Raw genomic sequence first — 15,964 nt, 5'->3', positions numbered from 1 at the left:
TAACAGGACCCAATTCTCGAACTCCTTGAAAATAACATAAATAATATGCTCTGACCGCAATCCAGTAATGACGAAAACCTTCAGTTCGATTTGACTTTCTTCAGTTGGTCAACCTCGAACAACGAAATATTTCTTTGCACACAAACACCCAAATATGTGTCAATATCCAGTTTCAATCAATATCCCATTCACAACCTCATCTCCATATCCAGAGTTGACACGTATTTGTTCACACGTAAGACCAAGAGATAACAAGTTTCACTCGTTAACAGAACGTCTTCGGTCTCACAATAATCGTGTACACCTGGCCATACAGACGAAAACTCCAAACAAAAATTTTTTATTTATTTATTTTTTTTTTAATTTTTTTTTTTTAACTTCGCCTGAAAGTCAACTTCGCCTAAAGTCAACTTCGCCTAAAAGTCAACTTCGCCCCTCCATAACTTCTCCTAAAAGTCAACTTCGCCTAAAAGTCAACTTCGCCCCTCATTAACTTCGCCTGGCCATAACTTCGCCTGGCTGCTAACTTCGCCTAAACCCTAAAATTTAAGCGACAACTTCGCCTGAACCCAATAACTTCGCCTACGGCCGATGTTCGGCCAAAAACGCATCAGAAACGTGCCAGAAACACCAAAACGCAGATCTCGAACCATAGCATAAGAGCCTAAGGCTCTGATACCACTTGTAAGTTCGCGCGTGGCGTCGCTGATCGATACGAGATCCACACGATGTCTAGGAGTGCGGAATCCTCCTAGACTCGTTTATGGTGTAGAAGACGAAGAACACGATTACACTCAAACAAACAAACGAACAAACACACGAATGGGACAAACACATCTGCAGATATTTTATATAATAACCGAAACACATTACATACCAAACACAAAAACAAATGACGGCCGACCCGAGGTGAGCTCTACCTCGGGCCGTCCCACACGACCCTCCCTCTCGGTTTCTCTCTAGACAATTAAACTGATCACAAAACACTCTGACTTTCTGGATAACCAAACCTAAACAAGACACACATATATATATATATAAACAACTTCGCGGGCTTGGGCTTGGGCCTGTAGGCGAAGTTGTTCTTAACTTCGCCTATGGCGAAGTTGTTATAACTTCGCCTAAGGTGAAGTTGTTCTAACTTCGCCTATGGCGTCTCCGCTGGTCAGAATTGCATAGCGACGGTCACAAAATGCACCAACAGACTCCCCTTTGACCGTTGCTCTCAATTCTAACAAACATAAAAGATCATCTGTTACAAAACATGCACCAACAGACTCCCTCTTAACTGATGATCTTCTGTTTGCTCTTCAACCAGCCGTGTCTGAAACTGTCTTGTAGCTTCACAAATCTACCAATCACCCAGCGTCTTCCATATCCGATCTCCCCTTCAGTGTAAGCTTCTCCGACTATAATGATTGAGGTCTTTAAAATGCATGCATCGCCGTGCCTAATTGATAATCTCAACCAATCACGTGAAGTCCTACTGACTTCACCAACACGTGAGGTTCTTCTAACTTCACCAACACGTGAAGTTGGGCTCCCTCCACAACTTCACCAACACGTCGGCATACGATAAGGTTTAATCTTCAACTATTCAACATCAAGTGATCAATTTCATCACAAAACCACCTTGACAGAATCTAACACACAAGACCATTAATTAATCCGAAGAATCTTCAATCACCAGGGATAACGATCAAGAACATAAACACTTTAATTCCCGATTAAATCCAACTTGTTCCAAAATTGTAACAGGACCCAATTCTCGAACTCCTTGAAAATAACATAAATAATATGCTCTGACCGCAATCCAGTAATGACGAAAACCTTCAGTTCGATTTGACTTTCTTCAGTTGGTCAACCTTGAACAACGAAATATTTCTTTGCACACAAACACCCAAATATGTGTCAATATCCAGTTTCAATCAATATCCCATTCACAACCTCATCTCCATATCCAGAGTTGACACGTATTTGTTCACACGTAAGACCAAGAGATAACAAGTTTCACTCGTTAACAGAACGTCTTCGGTCTCACAATAATCGTGTACACCTGGCCATACAGACGAAAACTCCAAACAAAAATTTTTTATTTATTTATTTTTTTTTTAATTTTTTTTTTTTAACTTCGCCTGAAAGTCAACTTCGCCTAAAGTTAACTTCGCCTAAAAGTCAACTTCGCCCCTCCATAACTTCTCCTAAAAGTCAACTTCGCCTAAAAGTCAACTTCGCCCCTCATTAACTTCGCCTGGCCATAACTTCGCCTGGCTGCTAACTTCGCCTAAACCCTAAAATTTAAGCGACAACTTCGCCTGAACCCAATAACTTCGCCTACGGCCGATGTTCGGCCAAAAACGCATCAGAAACGTGCCAGAAACACCAAAACGCAGATCTCGAACCATAGCATAAGAGCCTAAGGCTCTGATACCACTTGTAAGTTCGCGCGTGGCGTCGCTGATCGATACGAGATCCACACGATGTCTAGGAGTGCGGAATCCTCCTAGACTCGTTTATGGTGTAGAAGACGAAGAACACGATTACACTCAAACAAACAAACGAACAAACACACGAATGGGACAAACACATCTGCAGATATTTTATATAATAACCGAAACACATTACATACCAAACACAAAAACAAATGACGGCCGACCCGAGGTGAGCTCTACCTCGGGCCGTCCCACACGACTCTCCCTCTCGGTTTCTCTCTAGACAATTAAACTGATCACAAAACACTCTGACTTTCTGGATAACCAAACCTAAACAAGACACACATATATATATATAAACAACTTCGCGGGCTTGGGCTTGGGCCTGTAGGCGAAGTTGTTATAACTTCGCCTAAGGTGAAGTTGTTCTAACTTCGCCTATGGCGTCTCCGCTGGTCAGAATTGCATAGCGACGGTCACAAAATGCACCAACAGACTCCCCTTTGACCGTTGCTCTCAATTCTAACAAACATAAAAGATCATCTGTTACAAAACATGCACCAACAGACTCCCTCTTAACTGATGATCTTCTGTTTGCTCTTCAACCAGCCGTGTCTGAAACTGTCTTGTAGCTTCACAAATCTACCAATCACCCAGCGTCTTCCATATCCGATCTCCCCTTCAGTGTAAGCTTCTTCGACTATAATGATTGAGGTCTTTGAAATGCATGCATCCCCGTGCCTAATTGATCATCTCAACCAATCACGTGAAGTCCTTCTGACTTCACCAACACGTGAGGTTCTTCTAACTTCACCAACACGTGAAGTTGGGCTCCCTCCACAACTTCACCAACACGTCGGCATACGATAAGGTTTAATCAACACTATTCAACATCAAGTGATCAATTTCATCACAAAACCACCTTGACAGAATCTAACACACATGATCATTAATTAATCCGAAGAATCTTCAATCACCAGGGATAACGATCAAGAACATAAACACTTTAATTCCCGATTAAATCCAACTTGTTCCAAAATTGTAACAGGACCCAATTCTCGAACTCCTTGAAAATAACATAAATAATATGCTCAGACCGCAATCCATTAATGACGAAAACCTTCAGTTCGATTTGACTTTCTTCAGTTGGTCAACCTCGAACAACGAAATATTTCTTTGCCCACAAACACCCAAATATGTGTCAATATCCAGTTTCAATCAATATCCCATTCACAACCTCAACTCCATATCCAGAGTTGATACGTATTTGTTCACACGTAAGACCAAGAGATAACAAGTTTCAATCGTTAACAGAACAACGTCTTCGGTCTCACAATAATCGTGTACACCTGGCCATACAGACGAAAACTCCAAACAAAAATTTTTTATTTATTTATTTTTTTTTTTAATTTTTTTTTTTTAACTTCGCCTGAAAGTCAACTTCGCCTAAAGTCAACTTCGCCTAAAAGTCAACTTCGCCCCTCCATAACTTCTCCTAAAAGTCAACTTCGCCTAAAAGTCAACTTCGCCCCTCATTAACTTCGCCTGGCCATAACTTCGCCTGGCTGCTAACTTCGCCTAAACCCTAAAATTTAAGCGACAACTTCGCCTGAACCCAATAACTTCGCCTATGGCCGCTGTTCGGCCAAAAACGCATCAGAAACGTGCCAGAAACACCAAAACGCAGATCTCGAACCATAGCATAAGAGCCTAAGGCTCTGATACCACTTGTAAGTTCTCGCGTGGCGTCGCTGATCGATACGAGATCCGCACGATGTCTAGGAGTGCGGAATCCTCCTAGACTCGTTTATGGTGTAGAAGACGAAGAACACGATTACACTCAAACAAACAAACGAACAAACACACGAATGGGACAAACACATCTGCAGATATTTTATATAATAACCGAAACACATTACATACCAAACACAAAAACAAATGACGGCCGACCCGAGGTGAGCTCTACCTCGGGCCGTCCCACACGACTCTCCCTCTCGGTTTCTCTCTAGACAATTAAACTGATCACAAAACACTCTGACTTTCTGGATAACCAAACCTAAACAAGACACACATATATATATATAAACAACTTCGCGGGCTTGGGCTTGGGCCTGTAGGCGAAGTTGTTATAACTTCGCCTAAGGTGAAGTTGTTCTAACTTCGCCTATGGCGTCTCCGCTGGTCAGAATTGCATAGCGACGGTCACAAAATGCACCAACAGACTCCCCTTTGACCGTTGCTCTCAATTCTAACAAACATAAAAGATCATCTGTTACAAAACATGCACCAACAGACTCCCTCTTAACTGATGATCTTCTGTTTGCTCTTCAACCAGCCGTGTCTGAAACTGTCTTGTAGCTTCACAAATCTACCAATCACCCAGCGTCTTCCATATCCGATCTCCCCTTCAGTGTAAGCTTCTTCGACTATAATGATTGAGGTCTTTGAAATGCATGCATCCCCGTGCCTAATTGATCATCTCAACCAATCACGTGAAGTCCTTCTGACTTCACCAACACGTGAGGTTCTTCTAACTTCACCAACACGTGAAGTTGGGCTCCCTCCACAACTTCACCAACACGTCGGCATACGATAAGGTTTAATCAACACTATTCAACATCAAGTGATCAATTTCATCACAAAACCACCTTGACAGAATCTAACACACATGATCATTAATTAATCCGAAGAATCTTCAATCACCAGGGATAACGATCAAGAACATAAACACTTTAATTCCCGATTAAATCCAACTTGTTCCAAAATTGTAACAGGACCCAATTCTCGAACTCCTTGAAAATAACATAAATAATATGCTCAGACCGCAATCCATTAATGACGAAAACCTTCAGTTCGATTTGACTTTCTTCAGTTGGTCAACCTCGAACAACGAAATATTTCTTTGCCCACAAACACCCAAATATGTGTCAATATCCAGTTTCAATCAATATCCCATTCACAACCTCAACTCCATATCCAGAGTTGATACGTATTTGTTCACACGTAAGACCAAGAGATAACAAGTTTCAATCGTTAACAGAACAACGTCTTCGGTCTCACAATAATCGTGTACACCTGGCCATACAGACGAAAACTCCAAACAAAAATTTTTTATTTATTTATTTTTTTTTTTAATTTTTTTTTTTTAACTTCGCCTGAAAGTCAACTTCGCCTAAAGTCAACTTCGCCTAAAAGTCAACATCGCCCCTCCATAACTTCTCCTAAAAGTCAACTTCGCCTAAAAGTCAACTTCGCCCCTCATTAACTTCGCCTGGCCATAACTTCGCCTGGCTGCTAACTTCGCCTAAACCCTAAAATTTAAGCGACAACTTCGCCTGAACCCAATAACTTCGCCTATGGCCGCTGTTCGGCCAAAAACGCATCAGAAACGTGCCAGAAACACCAAAACGCAGATCTCGAACCATAGCATAAGAGCCTAAGGCTCTGATACCACTTGTAAGTTCTCGCGTGGCGTCGCTGATCGATACGAGATCCGCACGATGTCTAGGAGTGCGGAATCCTCCTAGACTCGTTTATGGTGTAGAAGACGAAGAACACGATTACACTCAAACAAACAAACGAACAAACACACGAATGGGACAAACACATCTGCAGATATTTTATATAATAACCGAAACACATTACATACCAAACACAAAAACAAATGACGGCCGACCCGAGGTGAGCTCTACCTCGGGCCGTCCCACACGACTCTCCCTCTCGGTTTCTCTCTAGACAATTAAACTGATCACAAAACACTCTGACTTTCTGGATAACCAAACCTAAACAAGACACACATATATATATATAAACAACTTCGCGGGCTTGGGCTTGGGCCTGTAGGCGAAGTTGTTCTTAACTTCGCCTATGGTGAAGTTGTTATAACTTCGCCTAAGGTGAAGTTGTTCTAACTTCGCCTATGGCGTCTCCGCTGGTCAGAATTGCATAGCGACGGTCACAAAATGCACCAACAGACTCCCCTTTGACCGTTGCTCTAAATTCTAACAAACATAAAAGATCATCTGTTACAAAACATGCACCAACAGACTCCCTCTTAACTGATGATCTTCTGTTTGCTCTTCAACCAGCCGTGTCTGAAACTGTCTTGTAGCTTCACAAATCTACCAATCACCCAGCGTCTTCCATATCCGGTCTCCCCTTCAGTGTAAGCTTCTTCGACTATAATGATTGAGGTCTTTGAAATGCATGCATCCCCGTGTCTAATTGATCATCTCAACCAATCACGTGAAGTCCTTCTGACTTCACCAACACGTGAGGTTCTTCTAACTTCACCAACACGTGAAGTTGGGCTCCCTCCACAACTTCACCAACACGTCGGCATACGATAAGGTTTAATCTTCAACTATTCAACATCAAGTGATCAATTTCATCACAAAACCACCTTGACAGAATCTAACACACATGACCATTAATTAATCCGAAGAATCTTCAATCACCAGGGATAACAATCAAGAACATAAACACTTTAATTCCCGATTAAATCCAACTTCTTCCAAAATTGTAACAGGACCCAATTCTCGAACTCCTTGAAAATAACATAAATGATATGCTCTGACCGCAATCCAGTAATGACGAAAACCTTCAGTTCGATTTGACTTTCTTCAGTTGGTCAACCTCGAACAACGAAATATTTCTTTGCCCACAAACACCAAATATGTGTCAATATCCAGTTTCAATCAATATCCCATTCACAACCTCAACTCCATATCCAGAGTTGACACGTATTTGTTCACACGTAAGACCAAGAGATAACAAGTTTCACTCGTTAACAGAACAACGTCTTCGGTCTCACAATAATCGTGTACACCTGGCCATACAGACGAAAACTCCAAACAAAAATTTTTTATTTATTTATTTTTTTTTTTAACTTCGCCTGAAATTCAACTTCGCCTAAAGTCAACTTCGCCTAAAAGTCAACTTCGCCCCTCCATAACTTCTCCTAAAAGTCAACTTCGCCTAAAAGTCAACTTCGCCCCTCATTAACTTCGCCTGGCTGCTAACTTCGCCTAAACCCTAAAATTTAAGCGACAACTTCGCCTGAACCCAATAACTTCGCCTACGGCCGCTGTTCGGCCAAAAACGCATCAGAAACGTGCCAGAAACACCAAAACGCAGATCTCGAACCATAGCATAAGAGCCTAAGGCTCTGATACCACTTGTAAGTTCTCGCGTGGCGTCGCTGATCGATACGAGATCCGCACGATGTCTAGGAGTGCGGAATCCTCCTAGACTCGTTTATGGTGTAGAAGACGAAGAACACGATTACACTCAAACAAACAAACGAACAAACACACGAATGGGACAAACACATCTGCAGATATTTTATATAATAACCGAAACACATTACATACCAAACACAAAAACAAATGACGGCCGACCCGAGGTGAGCTCTACCTCGGGCCGTCCCACACGACTCTCCTTCTCGGTTTCTCTCTAGACAATTAAACTGATCACAAAACACTCTGACTTTCTGGATAACCAAACCTAAACAAGACAAACATATATATATATAAACAACTTCGCAGGCTTGGGCTTGGGCCTGTAGGCGAAGTTGTTCTTAACTTCGCCTATGGCGAAGTTGTTATAACTTCGCCTAAGGTGAAGTTGTTCTAACTTCGCCTATGGCGTCTCCGCTGGTCAGAATTACATAGCGACGGTCACAAAATGCACCAACAGACTCTACTTTGACCGTTGCTCTCAATTCTAACAAACATAAAAGATCATCTGTTACAAAACATGCACCAACAGACTCCCTCTTAACTGATGATCTTCTGTTTGCTCTTCAACCAGCCGTGTCTGAAACTGTCTTGTAGCTTCACAAATCTAACAATCACCCGGCGTCTTCCATATCCGATCTCCCCTTCAGTGTAAGCTTCTTCGACTATAATGATTGAGGTTTTTGAAATGCATGCATCCCCGTGCCTAATTGATCATCTCAACCAATCACGTGAAGTCCTTCTGACTTCACCAACACGTGAAGTTCTTCTAACTTCACCAACACGTGAAGTTAGGCTCCCTCCACAACTTCACCAACACGTCGGCATACGATAAGGTTTAATCTTCAACTACTCAACATCAAGTGATCAATTTCATCACAAAACCACCTTGACAGAATCTAACACACTACACCACTCACTCTTAACACCATTTTTCAAAATCTCAAGAAACAAGTAAGTCTTATGTTAAGATTAATTAAGTATTGGTTATGGATATACAAGGTTTGATGTTCTTGAGTTGATTTAATGATTGAAAGCTTGAATAAGTGAATAGGTATGTGTGTTTATGTGTTGTGGGTGTGTGTGTAAATGGGATAATCAAACTCATTACACGTGCACACATTCATCCTAAATATCCAACATTGGTTGCTAAGCTTGATTTAAGTATTGTTGGATCTCTTGATTGTTTGTTATAAACTTAATATTAGGATTTGATATTAGAATAGATTTTGGATTAATTAGGGAATTTGGATGGATTGTTGAATTAAGAAATGATATGGAATAAGCTAATTGAAAATAAGATAGGTTATATGCTAGAATTAACAGTTGAAACTTGGAGATTAACAAAGATTGTTAAAATTACTAAATAAAGAAACTTTAATCTAAGAAAAGATGAAAATGAGATTTTAATGTAATAATTATAATAGATGAAATTAATAGGTGATTAATAACAACTTAAAACAAGATAGAATGAGTGATTGAAACTTGGATTAGTTAAACTCATTGTTTAAGTAAACAACACCTTGCTAAAGATAGAAACTTTGTTAAATAGTGAATTAAAAGAATAAAATGGAATAGATTATTTAGGATGTATGAAACCATATCAAACTAATTGAATGAATTAAACATAGGATTGTATTTAATCGAAGAGGAAGAATTATATTAATTAGAATTATCAAATAATAAAGTTACTAAAATGGGAAACTTTGTTAGAACAAAGACTTGGATCATGAACACATAAAATCTTCTAAAATAGAATATAAACCTTCTCTTAAAAGTATATTTTGGAATTATTAGAAGCTTATAAAAGAGGTTAAAGATCTGGATTTTTAAAGATATTTAATGATAATTGTATATATAAATAACAAGCATAACTAGTATCATTGTTAAGATAATCTAAAATACAAAATAGGAACCGAAAAACTCGATTAAGGCGTCCTATGAACATATATAGTAAAAACTGCAATTTATGGTAAATTATATGTTATTATATGTGTGTTTAGTTCATAGGATGATTAGTATAGACTTGTGTAATTTATTTGACTCGTCGGTAACTTAAACGGTCAAATAATCAGCTTTTTAAACAAAACCGACACAACTATTAGGGACTGTTTTAGAACAACCCATAAAGTGTTAAAATACTCAAGTATAACATAAGTTAATACATGAGAATAGGACAGGATGATAAAACTTAGTCCTAAATGGTTCGTGTCGCGAAAACCGACACGAAACGTTAAAAAGTTGTCATTTTAAGGAAATATTAACAAACATGAAAATAATAAATTTTCACAAGTTAACTTATAAAACCTGATTAATGTATATGTAACAAGTATTTTACATGATTTTTAAGTTACATTTTAAAAGAAAAACCGAAATAACGCAATTTAAGCATAAGACCGATAAAACCGACAAGTTTTGTGAAAAATAAAAGATTAATATTTTCTTAAAACTTTACAGCAACTAAAACTTAAAATATTATTATATATTTTAAGTGTTTATTTATTTGACATAGTTATTTAAATAATAGCTAACGGAAAGCCGAACTATGTGTACTTGCTTATTTGCTTATGTGCTTATGTGAACACTAAACTAGGATTAATAAACTAAAAAGGGCTTTATATAAAAACTAAAACCAAGTTTTTATTAACAAAACGTGTACTGATATAGGACACCCAAATTCTGGAACGAAAGGTACAAGCCGTGAGTTTCTCTATCGAACCCCCTCGATTTTTAACTGGAAATGTTTTCAAAACGATATTTAATTGTGTTTTGGGGAAAAGCATATTCTTTATTACATATTGTTTTTGTTGTTGTTTTATAAAGGCATTTTATTTTACAAATTGGTGTAAAATGTGCGATGAGTCTAGTTGGGATAAGTAACAGTTAACCCTAGAAAGGGGCACAGAAATATTAGTAGATCTATTTGGGTGACGCCCCCCACTTCCAATCGCGTTGGGTTAAAAGTGAGAATATTTTGAGTATTGTATGTATCGGGTTATCAACTATGATAGTCATACGTAATGTTGTATTCTTTGCTCGTCTACAACAACTCAGTTTGTTTAAGAAATAAAATGCCTATTGTTTTGTGATGTAATGACGGTAGATCATTACACACGGATTTGTGATATAATGGAGGTAGATCATTATACACGGAATATTTAGATATAATTCGGGGTGTAGTGACGATTACTCACGAATTGATTTCGGATTTGATTATTTGGATTATGTTTTCGATTCATATATATATATGGACTATTTTTATTATAAAGGAAATATCACCAACACATCGTGTTGATCGATATTTTAATATGCTTTTAAGGTATATAAATGAAGTATGGAAGCTTCGCGAAGAGCGCGGGAAAATTGTGACGTGTGTTTGAATGGAAAATGTTGACTTTATGTTGAACTTGTAGTTTGAATAATAATCGTGTAATATGACACGTGTAAAAACTCTGATGGTCAAATAAAGTTCAACTTTTATTATAAATGGGTACTTAGTTATGATTGGCTGAAACGGCGTCTGTCACCACCCGAATGACTTTGTCAAAGTCTTCCGCTGTCTTAATTAAGATTTTCGGGTTGTGACACCGGGGTTGCGGTGTCGAGTTTAAAAAATGTTTGGTCAGCTCAGATAAATGATTTCTTACCTTCGGTTGGTCTTGGATCGTAGAATAAAATAGTGTAGAGAGTGTTTTGCTTAAATGTGTGTTTTTGATGGTGTAGGCTAAGGTGTAGAATGATGGAGATGGAAAGGATTTAGGGTTTAAGGTGTATTTATACTCCTTAAGCCCATGGATCTTAGGCTCATCTTAATCTTAAGTCTCTAATTCTATTTTAACCTACCATCAATTTATAATTATTATATAATTATTATTTTTTTCTATTAACTCAAATTAGTTTCTTTAACGTAAATAATATTTTAATATTATTCACAGAATTTCAGGATGTCACATTTTTTTATATATGTAGGCACTAGAGCTAAAATTAGGTTTGTTCTTTGTGTAAAATAGAGATGACAAAGATGATCATCGTGAGGTTAACTCCATCATTGACCACACCGTTGAAAGGTTTGTAGAATTTTGTTCGAATTTTTTGTTGTCAACCGGTTCGGTTTCAGATTTGGATGGATTCATTGTTTTTTAGTGAATGTAGCTACAAGAATAGAGCCGATCAATTGGTTGAAGTGGTCTCATGGTTAGTAACTTTTGGCTGATGCATATTTCAATTACATTGCAATTAACTATTTATCTCCGGTTCGGACTGGGCGAAGCCATTAAGTATATTCTTAACTTATTTTAATATGACAACTTTGTTTGTCGATGTAGAAGCAGAATGTATAATATTCTCTACTTTATAACAAAAATGCATGGTTATAATTTTGCTTAAAAAATAAGGATTTGGGCTACATTGTTAGTTTAGGTTTATCTTATGTTGTTTTTTGTGTTGCATGTGCGTTTTTAGGAAGTCTTGAAACAACCGAATCGTATCGTTCCGTGAAGTTAATGCAGGTAACATGTCCTGAATTATATTGGTTATGCTGGAGAGATTTGTGTGTTTGGGTGCCAAATTTAGGTTTTTGCATAGGTAGCTCATATGACCAAACTGAAGATTCGTTAGAGCTAAATTTTAAGATCTGAGGTCATAGCTTATCAGTATGACTGTTTCATGAATATGGATGATCTATTGAACTTTGACAATGAATATTCCAGGTTTTTAATGTAATGTTTTATGTTTTTAATTTTAACTAATGGGATGTTCATCATATCAGGTCCACTGTTACAGGTCAGGTTCTTTACTTACTGGGATTTGTGTAATCTAAATTCATGGAGTCAGTGATGCATAATTTTTCAAGTCTACTACAAAGCCAATGTTTAACAATCACATTAGTATAAATTCTATTTTTTTTTATGTTTTCACGTTAGTTTGGTTTTGCTTGATGCGTGCCTGTTTCAGACCAGTTAATTTGGTGGAAAGCAACTCAATAGCTCATACACCGCACTAGAAGATTTTAGGATGTGACGTATGTTGGAATACCATATGCCCGAGACACATAATTAGGTTAATGTGGCTAGCCGTGTTTGATCCAAGTCGGGTCATACCCAATAACGAGTTAGACACACACCAATTATGTATTTGTTAAGATAAGATCTATAAGACAAATACAGAACACGACACATTCAGAAAAACGGGTTTCTGAATAATTACTTGAAAGTGTTAAATAAATTAATTGGTTAATTTATTTATTCAAATAATTATTATTGGAATGATTATTTAACTATGTGTTCTTTTGTAAAATGGTTTATAAAAGATGGGGTGTTTATATATTTATTTTATACTTTATAAAATAAATAAAATAAAAAAAAATAAAAAAAAAAAATATAATAATTGGGGCCGGTTTTGGGTGGGCCCCACACCCCATGTCTTGGTCAATATTTTGTCATGAAAAGGTTGAGTGTGAACTTAACCAAAAACCTAACACCATGTTGGATGATGGTGTGTAATGATAAAAGATCAAGATCAAGATACATTATTATAACACTTTCAAGTAAACAAAAACCACAACACTCTTTTTCTTTCTTCTTGTTTACGGCCAAGGAAGAAAAGAAGGCTCGGGTCTCGGTTTTTCGTGTTCAAACTTCCTAACATAGCTCGGTGTGTGTTGGAGGCTCGGGGTACATTCCGTTTGAGGATTTTCCCTTTGAAAGTCTAGCATCAACATCATCATCTTCTTCAACCACCAACTAAACTCTTAAAGGGTTAAGAATGTAAGTGTTTACAAGCTTTGATAGTTTAGCTTTTCCGTATCATTTGATCCTTGTTTCGGGTTTCTAGTAAATAGATTATTGGTAATCTTATAACATGAATAAATTAGGTTGTTCATGTACACATTTTATAAACTTGTAACATATATATAAACATGGATACATATGTTTAGTTTGTAAACATCACGCTTCCGCCTTAATTGTGACTAGTTAAATGGTTAACTAAGTTTATAAATTCCATAGAAACCCAACAAATGGCATCAAGAGCCGGGATACGGGAAACTAAGCTTCGGGTTCTCGGTTTTATATTTTTTCCCCTTGAAAGATTTTATACAAAAATTAACATGCATGATTTTTTTTGTATTTAATCTTGTTATTGTTTTTGGCTTTGTTCAAAAAAAAAAAAAAAAAAAAATTAAAACCGAGTAAATGGGCCGAAGCCCAATTCGGGTGAATTTGGGCCGAAGCCCACTTTAACATGGTTATTGGGCTAACCGGAAATTAAAGGGAAAAGCTATATGGGCCGAAGCCCATTTTTGGTTAAATGGGCCGAGCCCATGAGTTTTTTAATTGGGCCGAAGCCCATGTGTTTTGCACATGTGGGCCGAAGCCCATAATCTAGTTATTGGGTCAAGCCCAAATGGGTTGGGCTAGGCCCGATAAAGTCAAGGGGTTTTGGAACGGGTTCCTAAAACATAACGGGTTATGTTTGTTAAAACTAGACCGAGCCGTAGACCAAAGTGGATGTTTGTTTGTGGTTGATGTTGTGATTGTAGTTAATTATTCAAAGTTTCGGTTTGTAATAATTAATTAGGGGCTATTTTGTAATTATTTATTCATATGGGTATGTAATAAATAGGTTATTTGTAATATCTTTATTTTATAGAAAAAATGTATTAGGACATTTGATTTTGTAAAATTAAAGAAGATTGCAAAATTGGAAGTTTGGGCCTAATTGGGCCGGGTATGGTGATAATGGGTCTCACAAGCCCATTAAAGGGATTCAAGCCCAAAAGGACCTAAGCCCACCAATTAAGCCCAAATGGAAGCTTATGGAAGCTAAGGCCCAAGTTCAAGCCCAATGGATCACAACGGGGTTGAAGAAGATGCTCGAAGCATTTGGATGCGGGATCGAGTGGGAGCTACAACATCCATGTGTCATGTGTCCCTTAGGATCGGACCTAAGACACACACTTGTTTCGGCTAACAAGTGTGGTCTAACTTAGTGGCTCGTGTCTAGTATAATTGTGTATGCTTGTTAATTAATTGATTGTTTGATTGTGTGGTTGTTAGATATTAGGATATCAACTTCGTCACATAGAATTAATTAACAAAGCATAAAACGGGTTCTAATAATTATCGGTAATTACGTGACACATAGTTTAATAAAATGGATTTATTAACTAGCCGTCTCACGCCCATAATAAAATGGCTTTATTATAAATTAGAATTTTGAAAATGGTTTCAAAATATCATGTTACTAAATGCATGTTAGAACATGATTTAAAGTTTTACAACTAGAATTATTAAAACTAAAAATCCCTTTTAAAATTAAGGATAATAAGTTAAACACCATCCTTTTGTATAACGCTTAACATATTAGTAAGCTCTTAGTGGGAAAAAGGTCACCTAACCGCGTAAGAGTAAATTAATATTTTAAGGTAATATTGGCATATAAATGGGAAAAAGGTCACCTAACCGTTTGTATGTTAATATTACAAGTTGATACAAGTAGGACGACTTAAATTAGAACCATGTGAAGAGGGTCACCCAAACATGGGGTCTAATAGGTGTTGATGGGATAAACATGCCGACACGAAATATGATTTCGAACCGGTCCCATAAACTCTAGAAGTTGCAAAAGGGTTTGCAATTGTTATGAATAACTACCTTGATAAATCGACAATGGGAAAAAGGTCACCTAACCGGAGTCGGGTTTATCGTTGGATTCTAGATTTTAATTATTAATTATATTTGGTATATATATAAAAGGGTATTAATAATTAAAAAGGTAAAACACTAAAATGAACTTAATTAAAATTCTGCAGATGGCCGCACACGTCGACGACAACATAATCCCTAACGTCCAAAACGTATCTCTCCGATCTATTCTCGCTAAAGACCGTCTTAACCACAATAACTTTTCGGATTGGTTCCGAAATTTAAGGATTGTTCTAAAACAAGAAAAATTATATCATGTTTTGGAAACACCTATCCCCGAAGAACCGGAAGAGGGAAGTGAGGTCGAATATATGAATTGGGTCAAACTCACGGAAGATTCCATTCAAGTGTCATGCCTCATGTTGGCGACTATGGTTCCCGAAATCCAAAAGGATTTCGAAAACCATAATGCGTACGACATGATTACTCAACTTAAGGAAATGTTCCTTAAGCAATCAAGAGTTGAAAGGTTCGAAACGGTTCGAGCCTTGCATGCATGTAGAATGGATGATAATCAACCAGTTTCAACTTATGTACTTAAGATGAAAAGTTACATTGATCGACTCGCCAAGCTCAATTGTCCCATCTCAAA

This window comes from Bidens hawaiensis, unplaced genomic scaffold, assembly GCF_021521415.1.
Source record: "Bidens hawaiensis isolate Kalapana, Puna unplaced genomic scaffold, B.hawaiensis_p1.1 tig00000190_1, whole genome shotgun sequence".
Classification (NCBI taxonomy): domain Eukaryota; kingdom Viridiplantae; phylum Streptophyta; class Magnoliopsida; order Asterales; family Asteraceae; genus Bidens; species Bidens hawaiensis.
The sequence above is the reverse complement of the archived record's forward strand: the minus strand, read 5'-3'. Positions refer to the sequence as shown.